Source organism: Triticum dicoccoides, chromosome 2A (assembly GCF_002162155.2).
Source record: "Triticum dicoccoides isolate Atlit2015 ecotype Zavitan chromosome 2A, WEW_v2.0, whole genome shotgun sequence".
Taxonomy (NCBI): Eukaryota; Viridiplantae; Streptophyta; class Magnoliopsida; order Poales; family Poaceae; genus Triticum; species Triticum dicoccoides.
This window is the reverse complement of record NC_041382.1, coordinates 685,403,877-685,420,240: the sequence shown is the minus strand read 5'-3', so window position 1 is coordinate 685,420,240 and position 16,364 is coordinate 685,403,877. Positions and strand designations below refer to the sequence as shown.

Here is a 16,364-nt window from a genome sequence, read left to right as displayed (position 1 = left end):
TGTGAACTGTATGCAGTATATCACACACATCTTGTTAAGTTGAACCATTTCCGTTGTGTTTCCTAATCAAAAACAGTTCGTTCGAGTGAACCGTATGCCGTATATCGCACACAAATTGATATGACTGCCCGTTTTTGTTGTTCTACCTCATCGCAAACAGTTCGAATGGATTAACCGTGTGTCCTGCATCGCACACAAATTGATATGGCTGTCCGTTTCTATTGTTCTGCCTCATCGCAAACAGTTGGAATGGATTAACCGTGTGCCCTGCATCGCACACGCAACTAAAATCTGAACAGTGTTTGATGGCTCCGCTATCGCAAACGTTTTGCACCTTTTTTGATGGTTTTTAACACCATCGTTTGTGATTATTGCATCGCACACAGTTTCGGCAAAGGGTCTCTGATCGTAGTGTCGCGTTAGCAGTATCCTGTAGTAGTGAAATGCTATGGAAAACAAACAGTTCAGTTCATAGATAATGGTAGGCTGGGTGCCTGACAAATCCTTAGACCAGAGGTGGTTATAGTTTGATTCTCCTCTACAGAAACAATTTGGTTCACCCTAATGGGGAAAACGAAAGCAACAGAGTTCACGTTAGTTCGATTTATGCCGATCACTAATGCTCCAGGAAGAACAAGAGAGACAAAGAAAGCAAACCATAGTAAAAGTAATTAAAAACACACTAGAGGAACTAAGACGACGACGATGTTTGCCCAAAGGAGTCGGGGGACGGTGCCATGCCGTTGAGGAGCCGCTCGACCTGCGCAATGACCTGCCTCCCATGGGCGTACATGACCAAAGTGTCCCTGTTGTGTGTCAGCACATCCACTATCATGTTGATCTGCCAATCGTTCACCACATCAATCATCTGCCGCACCACACAGTTTGCATACTGGTGTATTATCATGCCCTGCATGACCAGTCAACCACACAAGATTAGTCATGTGCTATCTCTCTCTAGGGATGTCGAGTAACAATGGTAAGATCTCAAAATCCACATACCACGAGATGATCTGCAGTTTGACCACCACCTGCAGAAAGGATCTCATTTATGACAAGCTTGCAATCGTGGTAGCTGGCATAGATTAGGCACTTCTCAATGACTTTGGAAGAGTGCTTCTGGTGGCTCATCTGTAGTATGCTACCAACAAATTTCAACATAATAATTTGTCGATGACGAGATCCTCCATGTTCCACAATGTACTGCAACATGTCGATAGAACACACATGTGAATTGTTCGTTTAGCCGCGACATTATTTCATCAATTACAACCAACTCCATATTTTACTTGCACAACGTAGTTTCCATATGGGTCTACCGACAGCTCCTTTACACAATCGAGAATCTTCGTGATAAACAAGTCCATAATTTGAGGATCCTTGCAGAACTCCAGCATTTTCTAAGAAGATCACGAGGACGGGAGGAATAATTAGTGAACAAGGTACAAACAAACGTCGAAAGATAGGAAGTGGTAAAAAGTGTAATGCCCAAACTAACAACCTGAACCACATGGCATCCATAAGGATGTGTGGATAACATCTTGGCCCTACCACATAACCGTTTATAGATGAATTGGATATATTGTGGCTGCACACACTCCATGCATTTTTGAACGACATGGTTTGCATGTTGATCATAGATACATTTGAATAGGTTGCTTTCAAGCTCCTTGGCCATCTCTATTTATTGATCAATGTCGCTTATTTCAAAAGCCTGAACAAAGAGACACCATCATTGACCGAGCTCGCAACGAAACAATATGGCATACCAGGGTAAAAACTTAAAACATAATGAAACACAATCAGCTTAAACTATTTATGCATTTGACATTACATTATATTTATAACAGAATTTATCTAAGATAATGAACATATTAACAAAAGAATAAATGAGAATGGATGGTTTGACTAAATTACATATTCTATCATACATGACATTACAAAGAAGAGGCTTTCCAAATATAGAAGTGCAGTTTGCAAACTACAAGCATACCTTAATTCCTTCCATCATGAGATGTTAGAAAAGATAAATATAGTGTTCAGCTTACCTTCTGGATCACCTGACAAGCATAGAGATGAAGGCTTAGGTCTAACACATGCCCCATTAGATTAGCAATTAGTATCCTGAAGTAGACTCGTGGTCCATGCTCAAGAAGCTATAAAAAATTAGAAGGTAAGTACAGAAGTTTATGTCTGATTAATCTCAACATCCTTAATTACAGACTCAAAATACAAAATTCTATAGGAATTAGAGGAAGAAAACCTTTTGGATAACATAAGTGGGAAAGGCATTAGTGGTCAGTGTAAGGACGTGAGGCGTGATTTCTTTATATAGCATGACTATCTCTCCAGTAGTTGCTTCGTCAAGTTTCTGTCGTATAAAGCAGCTCCCAATTGGGTCAGCACTGCATGTCAAATACAACAAAGGGTAATGGACCGTTTACCATATAAGGTTGCAATTTCCTCAAGGGATGCATAGCATAATAGGAGATGTAGCCTTAAGAATATACTAATTGAAACTAATGCTTAGTACTTGTGTTATCTTAATAAGGTACTCCCTCTGTCCCATAATATAAGAGTGTTTCTTACACTAGTTATATTATGGGACCGAGGGAGTAATATGAAGATAAAGGTCGCATGAGTTATGTGCACCTGAGAGAAGGCACGTGACCCTTGACATTAATGAGCCGCATAGATTGGTTTACTGGATTCTTGATTAGCCAAAGAAGTATATTGAACTCAGAATTTCCAGGAGCATTTATATTTGGCACATGCCCTCCAAAACATGCCATCTCAACATCGAGAGCGTAGTGATTCTTCAAAGCCTCAGGGGACTGACGCCATAGTCTGCAGGATAATTCCTGATTTGGGTCAATCAATGCACGAAGACATGCCTCCTGTATCGCCATCATATTAGCAAAATTACTAGGCACAATCCTTGAAGAAGATGATGATGATTGTGCACGCAAATCTTCAATGACATCCATATTCGGTAGTGGAATTTGGGATTGTAGCTCAGTATAATCCTTGACAACACTATTTGAAGTAGAGGCAGAAGAGTTCACAGGCTGAAATGGATATATGTATGTGTCACCAATTTGGGGCAACTTCTGATTGTGTACAGTAGACTCTTCTTCGCTCTTTGGATCATCCTGAAAAGGAAACAACAATTTATTATTTCCATTATGAGGAGCACTCATGGTGCAAATATTTCCAATAGGTAAAACAACAATGACAACCATCAGTTACTAACTCATGATCTTATGGTAGTTTCAAGGGGAAATTCCATCCATATGTCAGATATATGATATTGGTCATTGCTCACTGCTCAGTGGATCACACTGAGTGTAGAGTCGACGACACTAAATTTTTCTCAATGCAAATTTTATCTACAACAATCATTATTTCAACTTTCAATACAATAACAAAAACTAAAACAATTGGGTCTTTTGGGCAAATAATTATTATGTCGTGTAATATAGCACAAATGTAGTGTTGCCAAATTAAAATCAAGAAAAAATGTAGGTAACTTGAGCAATACAATCAACCTATCACACAACATCAGTTTTAATCGTGCTAAACCAATTTGTCCTGCAATCTTAAAAATTGGAAAAAAAGTTGAAGTAGTGGAGAGCACTAATGCAGTGTAACTTGCATCTCAATGGACCAGTTAATCTAGTAATCGAGCGAATTGCAATGAAAAAATTTCAAGCATAATATAGGGAATGCATGGTGGCCGTCGCTATGTTCATCTCATAGCACCCCAATTTACTATTGAGATGAAAATTTCTCACAAATATAAATTAAGGGAGGTTATTCACCACCATTGATAAGAAAATCATCATCTATGAGCTCGCAATGATGTAAGCGACGTCCCGCCCGTATGGTACCACTGGCTCCTTCCTTATCTAGGCATGTGCATGGTGGAGATGTTGTATGGCAAGAGAAGCATGCCAGCATGTATGAATATTTTTGGCCTACCAATTCATAAGTCTCTATAGTCATGCTAAGGCACTAAGCCCACCAACCCAACCCATGAACAATTTGAGAGATGACTCACAACATTGATTTAGTTTATGATTGCCACACCAAATCAGGGTGTGGTTTGGACACTAAATTTAAGTGAGCGTGATTGCAATTTGCAAGCAGTGAACTTCAATGGGGAATGGCCATGGAGAGGCTTGTGATGCTAAAATCAGTATAAATTCTCTATGGGTGGGTATGGTAAATTCTATAGTGGCATCATGGTAGTTGAGAAATTTTTATAAGATCACATTATTAGGATTTTGTTCATTTGAAACAACAAATGTGAATGGTTAGTATCTCAAGTTTTATATGAAATAATTGATGTGAAGATGGTGTATTAAGTTGTGTAAAAGGTATGTTCCATACGTGCCATTGGTCTTATAATGTATACTTGTCCTTTTCTAAAAATAAAACTATTAACACTAAGTCAAACCATCAACTATACTTCATTCTTTGCCATGAATTATTGTATTCCAATTGAAGCAATTTCTTGTAATGCTTTTGTAGATTGACATTTTTAACAAGGGAATTTATGAAATCAATTTTCGTAAAGAATTTCTATGAAGGTTTTTTAGAGAGATAAATGCACAATTGGCCACTCAACTCTGGCAAGATGAGCACATTGGTCACACTTCTCTCAAAATGTGATGAACCGATCACATTGGTTTATTTCATGAGTGAAATAGTCACTTCGCCATTTCAATCCATAACGGGGTCGGCATGGTGTGCTGACCGAGCATGGGGCCCATAGTGCAGTCGCTCGTGAGGCTTTTAATTTGTAGAAAATATATTCGAAAGAAGCTGAGCTCCCTTTCCCCTTCATTTCCAAATTGAGCACCAAAATCCTAACCCGATGTAGGCGGCGACAGCGTCGGTAGTGGAAGGTACCATGCATGGATGTGCGGATCACGTCGATTAGGCATCACCGACTAGGTTAGGACGAGGAGGCGTGACCACCGGTGGCATCCCCCCTCCCCCACCGACGCCCTCTGTTGTTTGGTGAGATGGGTGGCGCCAGCGGGCAGAAGTGCACAAGGGAGGAATGGAAGCCAATGGCTGTGTGCTGATGGTGATCGAAGACAAGCTCTCAGGTAAGTAATCCAAGTCCTCTCTCGAGCATCTATATTCATGACTGCTCAGGTTTTGCTCAAAAAGATTTCATTTGTAGGAGGAGTTGTCAGAATTCAACTTTCGGCTACCACAATACCATTTCAATACCAAGTTCAATAGGTGTGGAGCGCAAGGAAGACAAATGCATTCACCTACTTGTCCCTGCTTGTCGTGTGGCAAAACAAGGTAGTGACATCATCCAAAGATTTCTCGGGTGCCAATTTGAGGTAAATTTTTTGATCTCATCGAAAATGTTTTCGAAAAAATCAAATCCAGCAATGAACATTCTGTCAAAAAGAACAAAGGAACATGATATTAATTTGATATCATGTTCTGTCTAGCAGTGAGTCAAGTCCAGTTGTGATTATTCAGTACAATGAATAGGCCTAATGCATGTTCTGTTGTTTGAACTTTAGCATATTTATTTTGTTATTATTTAATTTGATGGTGCCGGCTCTTCATCTCTGTTGTCGAGGGCGGCAAAGATAGCCTCACTGCAACTCGGTGACAATGCTTCGGCGGCCTGGTGCCTGATCGCCTCGGCCTGTGAAGTGGAAAGAGACATTGTGAGCACCGCCTGGTCAAGTTGTTGTTGTTCACCACGTGGGCCTCTTATTCATGCACAGTGAGCATAGAGGCCTCCTACCCAGGCGTTGGCTGCCCCAAAACCACCTTCTTGACAGGAAAGAATTTCCCGTTCTCACCGCCACCAATGTTGTTATGGAGCTATGCATACATCGCCTCGAGCGCCTCCTTTTCCTCAGCATCTTTTTTTCTCAATCTCCCAGAGGTTAGTGGAGAGGCCTGATGTCGTTGGCTCGGTGTCAGAGGAGTTGTAGTAGCTGCTCGTGGTAGAGGAGGAGTTGGATGTGCCGGACATGGAGCGGCCCATGCGAGATGAGAAGTCACCCATCCTGGGCGCTAGGCGGGGGTGCCGTTGCGGCGCCGCCTGATGATGGAGACCCGTGAGGTGGAAAGCTTCCTCGGCATTGTGGCACATGAGAAGAGGGCTGGCCAATGGTGTTGCTTGGCTATGGCGAAATCATGCAGACCAACGCAATTATAAAGTGAGCTGGCCATGGCGGGAGCGGGAGAGGGCGATGGCGGGAAAAGAGCATTAGCGGGAGTGGGCGATGGCGGGAAGATGGAAATGGCAAGAGTGGGTGATGGCGGGTAGGCACAATGGGCATGGGAGCATTGCCATGTGTACCCTCTGCCAACATGCGTACGACCCCCACCCCCACCCCTCTAAGATTAAACTAATGGGGTGTATTGCAAAAGAAGTGAACGTAAAGTAAATGTCCCCGAGCTCAACTTGTTTCCAGGGTGTTTTCTGCAAACTAAACACCTCCTGAGTGACTGCACTGTGAGCCCCATGCTGAGTCAGCACGCCACATCCGCACGGATAAGGGTTGGGAAGGACCGAGTGACCAGATCGCTCATAAAACATACCAAAGTGATCGGTTCGTCACAATTTGAGAGAAGAATGGCCAATGTGCTTATGTCATGAGAATTCGATGACTAGCGGTCTGTTTATCTCTTTTCTAGATATTAATTCATATGAAGTACATACACTCCTTCAAAACATATCAAAAAGGATGACTTAGGTACTAGACACATAGTTCGTTTCCCCTTGATTCAGACTAGGCTTTGTGTCCAATGGTATGCTTCAAATGAATGAAATGTAGTTTCTTTTTGGGAACAATTCTCATCTTGACAACACCATTAGATCTTCAAATCTCTTAGCAGTTGAATCTCACAACTAAAAACAGTTACTTAACTCGATACATTATTCAACATTACAACACAATGTCTACTAATGTTAAATAAGTTCCCGACTGATTGGGAATTTTCTACAAATACGCATCAATTTGGATGTTCTAAAGGGAGCTCACTTAAGCTTGTGGTTAATGATCCTTGATGTCTCCCACATCATAGGACAAGGTTTGTATCCTTGGTAGCTGATAATGGCATAATGTGACTCGCGGAGATGCTTCCATGCACTACCCATATTGATACATCTGAAGCAAGCATTGCTAGAAGCTTGTTGATACACAACAAGCAAGTAGAATGTTATCCAGAACTCATAATCCAAATGCAGCCATCCTAGCTGGTATAACCATACAAGATATTCAGTTACACTTGAATAGAATGGATACCATTCAAAGCATCTTGATACATGCCTTACTTATTAACATAGTAACAATATGGATACATGGTGTATGCCCCCAGTCTCTAATCACGGAGTTGCAATCAGTACAACTAGCCACCACTTTTGACCACACAAGGTGATCACTTGGTGCTTTCTTTGCGGAGCACAATATTTTATTTAATCACTTCAATTGGACCAACTAAAATATTTAACACCGATGATTTCACACCGCTCACTCTAACAAGTAGGCTTTGGGAATCTAAGCATGGCTTTGAGGTTTCTTTCATCCTTTGGGCATGCTGAGAAATAAGGCTTCAAGGACCAAGCCATGCCTTATATTGGACATACCCCCTGAAAGTAGGTTGTTGGTATTTAAGCATGACTTTAAGGAATTGTTCATGTACCTATTGGGGATTCTGACTCTTGATGCCCTTGTGACCTTTAACTTTACACACTTGGGTTAAAGGTACGCATCCAAGTAGTTTGTTTATCCCTTTTGATCAACTGGGGGTGCCTTTAGAGGTTGTGCTTCGTTAACCATAAATGGGCTAACCTTTATTGTCTCACTTCAAGTGCTTCATGTTTCTGTAATGAATGGTGCCAAGGACACTTGAACCATATCCTAAGAGACAAGCACAAGGCTTATGACTCAATGTTTGTCATGATGATCTGATACCTATGGCATGAGAGGAAATCTAGGTTGTCCCTGAATGTGATGATTGATGGCAAACCCTTGTCACAATTCACACACAAAATGAAGAGGAGGAGAACTAGACGCAAGTATTTTTTTTAAGTGTTAAGAGAAAAATCTAAGATGATTGCACTAATCGAGCACATTGCAGGAATGGGTACTTGGCTGTAGTGCATACCTAGAACAACCAAATGTATATTGATCTAGTGTCATGAGGTGGTCTACCCTTATTGATGGCTTGGAGTCTGAAATGTGCTCCAAACCAGTGTGTTTCTGTGATATATGATTTCATCCCAGCCCCCATCGTCTAGAACCTTCACTTCATGCCGAGGCCGTCGATGAAGCTACCACTAGGCGATTGCGCAGTCGTAACCTCCATATTTATGGCACATAAGATACATGCATTTCAGGCTCCTCCAGCTATGCTTCAACCGTCATATCACCAACTTGCCACCACCACCCGCCATCAGTTATAAGGGTAAATTGATATCCCCCATCTTTGTTGGTACCTTGAGGATTTATTATTTCTTTGGTTATAACATTGCCCCATCCACTTTAGACCTTGACTATTTGACATTTGTTTTTTCTTTGACACATCCTCCATATGGGAGGCAATACTCTGTCAAAAATGTCCCTAGTAATCTTTTTCCCCACCCAACATTTCTGCATCCCCTAATCTCCTCTTATTCGACCAGACTAGAGCAGACCATGGCGTCAGAGGTCTCCAGGATGAAGGCAAAAATACCCCCTAGGGTGAGGGAGGACATAGAGGTGTTGGAGAACGTACACCGCAACATAGCCGGTGACTACAATGAGGTTTGTGCGGGGTTGGCTCCTTGTATGCGACCTTATCTCCTTATAGTGACTATCGATAGGCAATAGAGCATTGCTCGACAATGCAGTAAACAAAGCCGGATGGTGCAACCCTTTCAGCAATGAGTGCGACAAGGTCATTGTCAGAGGGAGGCACGCATGGGTCCCATGTGACACTGACACACCAATGTGACATTGACACATCAAGAGACATCTTTCGCCCTTTGCGGTACTGTCCCGGTGTACCGTTGGTGCCGAAGAATGGATCAACATCCTTCCTTTGTCCATCAAATTTGTGGATGGTGTACCCCTAGCTTAGTCAGAATTGGAAGATGAAATTAGAAAAGGGATTTTCCGTGCATGCTGCTGCCCAGGTCGCCGCATTCATGTAGGTCATCACCACCTTGCCTCAGCACCGTCGGAGATGGAGCGGGATGAAAAACTAAAGTGCGCTTTACTAATCTGCATTGTTGGCCTGATTAGAAGATGGTCCATTTCACCAGGAAGGCTACTTCTGACCCATTAGGGAAGAAAACGAGTGATCCAATAACCATTCTCTAAAATAAATGGCCCAACACAAGGATATTTTCTTTCTTCTCCTTTTTGGAGGGAACATGAGTCTCTTTTCTGTTAGGAAACAACACTAAAGGATATGTATTAGTCTCGAAAACATTACTTAAAAAGGTCCCGATAGGTATCTTAGGTATGGACAAAAAAATCCTTTTAAAATGTAAAACTAATTTCCAAAATAATTTGGTTCACTAGGCAACCACATCTACCGTAGTTATAATAAGCAACCTACCATAGTAGTAGTCAGTAGTAACTATAAATTATGGTGGAAAACATATCCTGCTCTCATTAAGTACATGTATAAAGTGGTACCATTAATGACGTACCAAATAATTATATGGTAGCACGATACAGCTGGGAACTTAATAATATCCTTTTATATGGAAAATTATTTTCCAAAATACTACTCTGGCCCACTGTAGTAAATCATGTAGAAAATTCCACTACCATTAATTGGTGCCAAATATATGTTAGAGTTACTTTTTTTGCGAGGTAGAATTACTAATATAATAGAACTAGGACCCTCATCCCAGGCGAGCATTCGCCGGAAGTGGTCCCCTGACAGTTTTCATTGCATTTGAGGGGTGTGTGGCTGGCAGCTTTTAGGAACTGGCGTGGTAGCTCTTTCCATTAGGGTGTTTTATATTGGATTTTTTGGCTAAAAAATGCCAACCATGGGATGACGATCACCAAGGGGGGAGGGGTTCCCTGGGGTTGGTCTCCCAGGACCATCGTCTAGATAAGATTTCCTAGAACTCTACCATTAGCCGTCCGAGTGTTTCACTTTGAACTATATCTTAATCATGTAACTTAAACAAAAATATGATTTGACAACTTATTTAACAAGGAAACAGAGATTTACCATACCTCAATCTAGATACTTTCACACCAAACCAAAAATACTCATATATTCTGTCTTATAAGACCCATTAAATGAGAGATTTTTTAGATACACCAACAACAATATCTAAACACATATTAAATACTATATGGTGTAGTTGAAGATATTTGGGTAAAGAATTAATATATGGGTGTAAATGCATTATACTCCTTTACCTTATCAATATACATTTATAGCAGTACATTAATTATCAGTTTTAAATAGAATGCATGATATGTATGATGTAAACAATGATATACGGGGCTGGCAAAAATAATTAATTAATTACCTGTTTATCTAAGAAGCTGAGGAAAAGGCTCCGTTCACGTTGACGGCCGCCAAGAGCAATGGTAGCAGCATCGTCCTCCCATATCTCTTTGCCGCTGTCTATCCCGCTGCCACGATGGAAATGGGATGTCGTTCCCACGTAATCGTCAATGGCCTTGGATTTGCCTTTTTTGTCCATCTCTCTGTAAAATTTTACACAATGACACCGTGTAAAAACATGACTCTTTTCCTTACAGGAAAGCTACATGCACAAGTTTTGTCCATTCAAACAAACAAGAGCAAGAAACATGTATGCACCCAAAATTGATGAACATGTATAGGTACGAAAATCAGATCTAATTAGCTACAAGTAACAAGTCCAAGAAAACATGATAGATCTAGATAAAATATGTGCAAGATAATACAAGGGAGTTGCAATCAGTGAACAGAAAATTAACTACGCACAAGATCTGATCTTTTTTTTTGAGAATGACGAGCCCCCAAATTATACAGGAGAATGATTACAGTCATACAACCAAACCTCCTGTACCCTACTTGGTACAACTCCAATCACCTTGAAGTCCCCATGATCTTTTGCTTCCATCGCCAGGTTGTGCGCGAGCTTGTTTCTTTCCCTGCTGATCTAGTTGACTTGCCAGGATACAAAGTGCCCCAAGCACTCATGTATATCTCTAATAATCGGAAAACAGTGGGATTAGTTTGTGGCTTGCGGGGACAACTCTTTAGCTAGTGTACTGCAATCAGTTTCGATGATTATATGGCCATTAAACAGAGCGGACAGGTCTATCAGGCCTTCTCTAATAGCAATGCTTCAGCCTCCATTACGTCCATGCAGGTCCCAGTATTCTGCCCAAGGGAGACAACGGGGATTCCCTTGTGGTCTCTAGCCACAGCTCCGGCATAGCTCAGTCCCGAGTCAGGGTTGTATGTTGTGTCCGTATTCAGTTTTGCAAATCCCGCTGGAGGAGCATACCAATGGTTGCCTGCAACATTTTCCCGCCTCACATTACGTATGTTCTTGCTTCCCACTGGCTCTTTCCCCCTCTCGCTATCTGTGGCGACAAGACAGTTTCGGATTTCTTCTTCATATCTTGTCAGGAAGGATGCAGATCTCGAGATGGATTCTTTCCCATCCCCATACATGCAGTTGTCCCGTAGTAACCATGCTCTCCATATCAGTAAAAGGATTTTATCCCGCATGTCTGCATTGCATGTGTCCAGGATGATCTGTAGCCAATCTCTGCCAGTGTTTCTGAATGTCGCCTCATCTGGAAGGTCCCAAACCTCTCTCATTGCAAATCTCAAAGCCTTGCTTTTGGTGCATTCTATCACACTGTGGAACTCCTCTTCCTCTGCATTTCCACATATGCTACACGTAGTATCCACCTCCAGAGTTCGTTTGAATTTATTCTTCTTGGTAGCCAGGGTATTGGTCGCAACCCTCCAACCAAATATTTTAACCTTTTCCGACATTGAAGCCTTCCAAATAAGATCCCATATGCTACGGTTGTTACTGTTACATGCAGATGTAGATGTAGCTAGGTCTCGCCCTGGTCCGTTCATGGCCAGTCTATACGCACTCCGCACAGAGAACACTCCAAATTTCTCATAATTCCGCGCAAGATGATCCTCCGTCGGATTGGTCGGCAGTTTGATTTTGCAAATATCATCTGCATCAAAATGATTGAAAATCCGATATATAAGTTTGCTGTTCCAATTATTTTCCCCTTGCACTAATAGTTGGTTGACCCATCTCAACCGAGTTCTGAAGGTAAAGTTCGCCACTTTGAGTCCTCCCTTCCTGGGGATCCAATTATCTCTTGTGATTTGAATACTTCTTCCATTACCCACACGCCATATGAGGCCTTTCTTCAAAAGTTCCAGCCCAAATTCAATCCCTCTCCATGCAGGTGATGCATCCGATGCAAAGACTATGTCAAGGAGCTTACCATGTGGAAAATATTTGGATTTAAGGACTCGAGCACAGAGGCTATCCGGGTTCTGGATCAATCTCCATGCTTGTCTAGCTAGAAGTGCTTGGTTGAAACCTTGCATATCTATGAATCCAATCCCACCTGCTCTCTTGGGTTTTACCATTTTATCCTAAGCCATCCAATGGACTTTGCGGTGTTCTCCATCTTCACCCCACTAAAATTTTCTGATAAGCTTCTCATATTTCTCACAGAAGCCTACAGACATCTTGAAAACACTCATCACATGGGTGGGTAAAGCTTGAGCTACGGATTTCACAAGTGCCTCCTTCGCTGCATGAGACATACACCTTTCGGACCAATCATTGCATCGCTTGCCAAACCTGTCCATAATGGGTTGAAAGTTATCATCCTTCATTTTCCCCTCTGGAGTAGGGAGTCCCAAGTACTTGCTCTCAAACGTGGCCGACACCACACCTAGGGTCTCCTTGATCCGTTCTTGGGTTGTGTTCGGGCATCGCTCACTGAAAAGTATTGAACATTTACTTGGGCTGAGAAGCTGACCCGAGCAATTTTGAAACAAAGCGAGCGCTTTCTGAACAGCATTGGCTTCCTCCGCAGATGCTTTGAAGAACAAAAGGCTGTCATCGGCAAAGAGGAGATTCGAAATACCTGGGCTCCCTCTTGCCACCTTAATGGGTGTGATGCTACCATTGGATATCTCTTTATTCAGGATACTAATAAGACCATCCGCGACAAAGAGGAATTGATATGGGCTAAGGGGATCTCCTTGACGCAGCCCTCTCGACGGACTAAAAGTTTCCAGCAGCTCACCGTTGCATCGGACAACATATCTCACCGAGCAAACACACTTCATCACCCAGTTCGTCCATTTTTCATTAAATCCCAATTTGCGCAGAGTGTTTTCAAGGAAACCCTAGTCCACTCTGTCATATGCTTTCGCCAGGTCTAGCTTGTATGCACAGTGAGTATCTCGTGCGTTCTTGCTATGTTGAATTTTATGGAAGCATTCAAACGCAATGTAGGCATTGTCCGTTAGCAATCTCCCAGGGACAAACGCACTCTGCGTCTCGGAGATGATTTCATCCAGGAATGGCCTCAATCGGTTTACTAGACACTTCGCCACTACCTTATATATGACGTTGCATAAACTGATCGGACGGAAGTCCTTCAAGCTCTCCGGGTTGCTGCCTTTCGGAATGAGGACAATAGTAGTATCGTTAATTCCTTCGGGCATGATCCCATCTGCAAAGAACTTCTTTACCGTCCCTACCACATCTTCTTTTAAAATGTCCCAATTCCTCTGATAGAAGCGGGCTGGAAACCCATCGGGCCCTGGTGCTTTCAATGGGCCGATTTGAAATAAGGCGTCACTGATTTCCTTTTTTATGAAATCCTTTGTGAGCATGTTATTCATATCCTCATTAACCCTCGCTTGCATCATGTTGATTAATTCCTGCGGTGCCACCTTATCATCTTTAGTATATAGGTCCTTGAAAAAGCGTGTGGTCATCTGTTGGATCCCCTCCTTATCTTCAACCCACTGGCCATTACCATCTTTCAACCTTGTGATGGTATTCTTTTTCCTTCTCCAGGTTGCCTTCTGCTGAAAATATTTAGTGTTTTTATCGCCCTCTTTCAGCCAGGTTGTTCTAGATCTTTGCCTCCACATAATTTCCTCTCTCAACAAAACTTCGTCAAGTTCCCTCGCTACTCTGTTTATTTCGTACTGCCTACCAGCTGTGGGAGGTCCTTCCCAGAGGCTCTCGAGTTTCTTGTGCAACTGTGTTGTTTTCTTAACAATGGATCCAAATTCTTCCTTAGCCCAACTTTGCAGCACTTGTTGTATCGAGCCCAACTTCTCTTTAATTTCCTCCATTGAACTAGCAGTTGCAGACCTGCTCCATGTGCTGTCCACCGTCTCAAACAAGGAATTTTCCCTCTCCCACATGGCTTCATACCGAAAGCTGCTGTTCTTTTTCCTGTATTCCATGCGTTCACTGAATGTTAACAAGAGTGGTAGGTGGTCAGACCTGGAGGAGCAAATGTGTTGGATATGTGCATCCTTAAAGAGTTCAGACCACCGAGGGCAGGACACACCCCTGTCTATTCTGGCTTTAACATTGTCTTTACCTGCTTGCTTATTATCATAAGTCCAGTAAGGTCCCCTAAAGCCTAGGTCATGAAGATTACAGTCTGAGAGGACCTCTCTAAAGTTAGCCATGTTTCTTTCTGGCCTTTTTGCTGCTGAGATGTGTTCAGTCTGCCACATGGTTTCATTCAGATCCCCTATCATCATCCACGGCTCACTTGAGTGCGGCTTGATTCTCCTAAGCAAGTCCCACATATGTTGACGTTCATGAGCTCTTGGTTCGCCATACACAAATGTGCCGCACCAACTTGGGCTATGAGGATTCTCCCTAATATACACATCAATATACCTCGGGCCAACTGAGAGTCTCTTTATTTCAATTGTTTCATCCCAAAACAATGCTATCCCTCCTCCCTTGCCCTTCCCATTGTGGGTAATACAATGTTTCAGGCCTAGTCTCCACCTTAGGTTCCTGACATTTTCGGCACACTGACGGGTCTCTGGGATAAAAACTACCGACGGGCGATATGTGCTCACAAGGCACACGAGCTCCTGAACTGTCCGAGGTTGCCCTAAACCTCGGCAGTTCCAACTTAGGATCCTCATGCCTCCTGACGGGCGCGCTCATCCGCACCCGCCAGGTGACCGGCAGCCCCGGGGCCAGTAGCTTCCTTTCCTCCTTTCTTCCCATTACAATTCTTGCCTTCAGACTCTCCTACCCCTTTCTTCTTTTTAGCACCCACAGTTCCCTCTATTTCCTGCCAATCAACAATATCTCTCGCTGCCTCTACAGGACACACACTCCTTTTTCCCAACACCGAGCCATCTTCAGACACATCCAACATGTCTTTCTTCAGTCCACCGTTAGTACGGTTCTGTACCTGATCCGGCATGTTCACCTCCTTGCTCATCGTTTCCTGTTCCAGGGGAGGGTCAGTGTTGCTATCAAGACCCTCACCCAGCACAGTTTGCCATCCGGTCATGACAGCCGACACGCTAGCCACTCTTTTGCCCAAAACAGATACAAAAACAACAACAGTCTGACCAGTGTCCTTCTCTTTTTTCTTCCCAGATATTTTGGAAGCCAATGTCTTGCTCTTATTACCATTGCCAGCCACATAACCATCCAAGTACCCCTTGGTACATGTGATGAATTTTGTCTGTAAATGCCGATTGAAAGGCAACTCAAACTGAACTCTGAGAAAAGCATTCAGATTCCTACTGGCTCTCCCAGAAGTAGCATCATGTCTATTCCACCTTACACACTCAAAGAGATCACCTGGATCAAAAGAGATAGGCACCTCTTTGCGTTGCTTGAAAAGAATTTTAAATGTGATCACCTTCGCCTCCATCATCAGAAAGCCTTGCATCCTCTTTTCTTGTAAAACTAATTTGATACCAGAAATTGTTTCCTTCCAGCAAGGGTTCGTAGAAGATCTTTTCTTGTGCAGCATCATTGTACTAACTCCCAATACTCCGTCAGGTGGATCGCCCGTTTGAGATTGATGAATCCGTTTCCTCCTTCGGCATCCCCTATCCATTAGAAACAGGGGTTGATTGCATCTGATTTGCTGCCATTTACCCTCAATCTTTGCAGCAGTGCATGGAGATTCTAGAATAGGGGTGATCTGTTGCACGCTGACCATCGCATCCTACCGGACTGTATCTACACACTCAAATATTGACACTGGATCCTGCACATTACCATCTAGTATGGATGATTCATTGCCAGTGTCCTCCACGACCTCTTCCACATTGGAGTCAGGCCTTTTGATTGAGCAAACCACAAT

At 42.7% G+C, this 16,364-nt stretch overlaps 1 pseudogene; it reads right to left on the bottom strand.

Moving 5' to 3' along the window:
- Window positions 1–691: 691 nt before the first annotated feature.
- LOC119351879 lies at window positions 692–10,708 on the bottom strand (annotated as a pseudogene).
- Window positions 10,709–16,364: the final 5,656 nt, after the last annotated feature.